Source organism: Montipora foliosa, chromosome 11, assembly GCF_036669935.1.
Source record: "Montipora foliosa isolate CH-2021 chromosome 11, ASM3666993v2, whole genome shotgun sequence".
Taxonomy (NCBI): domain Eukaryota; kingdom Metazoa; phylum Cnidaria; class Anthozoa; order Scleractinia; family Acroporidae; genus Montipora; species Montipora foliosa.
The window spans coordinates 4,551,952-4,554,451 of record NC_090879.1 but is presented as its reverse complement, the minus strand read 5'-3'; positions in this window follow the sequence as shown (position 1 = coordinate 4,554,451).

Genomic DNA, 2,500 nt, shown 5'->3' with positions numbered 1-2,500 from the left:
TGGGGGCAAACTTCCTGGTAAATTTATGCACTCTTCGCGTCCCACTAAAATCCCTTATTAAACTAGGCGCCAGACTCTCATGAAAAAAAATAATCATGCTAACAAGCCTGGGTAAACACAAGAAAAACAGTAACTTTCGTTGCTTGAATGTTGTTTGAGTGGGTAAATTTGGATTTCGAATGCGTACTGCCGAATGGGTAGTGGCAACATTTGTTGAAAGCATCCAATCTACCGTTCCATTTGGCCACTTGACTAGCAGAGACGAAGAATAGCCTCCAGATACGGCAGCAGGGAGCACGATGAGGACGTTGCAGATCTGTATGTTTGCCTGAGTTTGAAATGCAAGTATGCTAGCTTTACACTCCAAGTGCATAATAGCCAAGTAATGGTGGGTGCCTGAAAAAAATATTGTCCAGTTTGGGTACAGGGAGTATAACAAACGAAGCAGATTTAAATTAGACAAAAAACTATCGTCCCATAGAGTATTTTCTAACATGGGATGCACTTTGACTAAAAGGAATATTATACCCTATCTATCACCAACAAAGATCGTTTTTCATGGTGTATTTGTTGTTTATTAGGCTTTTTTGGTCTGCTTTGTTTGTGGGCTCTGTCTTTGTTTGCCTAGTGGCAAACATTTCTCTTGAGAAATGTGCTTCTAAATATCATGCAGTACATTACTACCCAAACAGAGAGTGGCTTCCTAAGTTTCTGAGGTGCTTATGAGGAGCTGCACCGCTTTTCACTAAAAATATCATTGAATGAGGAATTATTTAACTCGTTAAAGTGGGCTGCCTGTGATATCAAAAACACTTCCTTTTTTTCCCAAAGATTTTGAAAGTTTCTTTGCTTAATCACTTGCTTGTCAAAAGTATGAGCTTGATTTTTGGTCCCCAAAGGCCGTTTATTGTTTGAGTGTAAGTTTGACATTTCAGCATCTACTGGTTGCCATGAATGCCCAACGTTCAGAATGCTGACCTGATTGGACCGCAGACGGTTGGATCGCAGGGAAACAGTGACCGTCAAAGGGCTCGCAGGCGTTAATATTTCAGCGTGTGAATGGCAGCTTATTATATATGCAAAACACATAGTTTAAAAAGGCTGAACGAACCCAAAACTCCGTGCTCGCTGCATGATATTAAAATTTCTGGCTTGCGTTAGACACCGCATTGCGATTCTCTTAAACTAGTGAGCATTTGACGTCCTTTTCTCACTCGATCGGCAGCTCTCTGCAGATACTAATAAGTTAGTAATAGACGGGGCCATTAATAGGAAAATTCTTGTACAAATAAGCAGGTCTCTAACTCTTTTTGAAATCAAGGCGTTAAAACTTTGGTCGTTTAGTGGTATCAGTTTAACATAGTTTTGAAAAAAACCCCATAAGAAAAATAAGAATTGCATATTTTGGTCACAAGGGCAACTTTAAAAAGCATTGTATTTTTTAGGCAGCGCTAGGGCCTGTCACAGGGTTAAACTACAAAGTATACGTAGAATGCCATGAAATATCGCGGCCTGGAGAAGATTTGGCCTCTTCAAAAGATAACGACAAGAATATTCAAAGCTGTCAAGTTATATTGCCTTGTTTTTGAAAGCTTTGTAGTACTATTTCCTTCGCAAGTGCACTGTGATTTGCACTAGAGCCTAGCGTTTGTGGCTTGAATTTCTGCATTGCAGAAAAGAAAGGCTACGCGCACTTTGTCTCGAATCACAAACCTTTTCAATACTGTCTTCTCTTGAATTAACGATGTATCGTTTAATTCGCTCGTGATTTTTCCTTTTATATTTAGCTATTAATCGTTAATAGACCTTTTTAACGGCGATCGGCGGCCATTTTTGATTTGCTATTGTTTCGGAAAGACTATTATGGGTGATGGCTCAGGGGAGGCAACTTAATATGTATGTGCCCCCTGGGCATCCGCATAATAGCTATTCGAAACCCAATAGAAAATCAAAATGCCGCTCGGTATCGGTAAAAAGGTCTATGTCAGAAGTAGAGACTTGAGGCTGAGAATGAAGTTGAAAGGTTTTGGTGGCCTTGGCATTAGCCTCCTTTTCGTGGTCTCGTTCTGGCAAGTCGGGCCGCGAAAATATCACTATGGCTTATTTTTCACATCAGTGATCTATTGGCAAAACTATTATAAGTCATCAAGCCCCATTAAAGCGCTCTGTGCTTACATGAGCCAGGCAAGCGTGAGCAACAAGCAACATACCAATGCATTAACTTGCCATTAATGTAGTGTTTTGGCTCTATACAAAAATATAGCCGATAGATTCAAGACTCTTCTTATTGTTTTGCGTGTCATTGTTTATGCTAATGTTTGCGCTTGGCTAGTGATAACGCAAGCGCCTAGCCGATAAAACATTCTTTGGTACGATAACGTTTTATAGGAAGGAAGCTTTAGCATGCTATACAGCCGTTCCTTAGGGCAATGTACAAAAATTGTGATATACGGTCATTGAAACAAGTGATTATTATTACGTCTAATAAAAGCGTCAATGA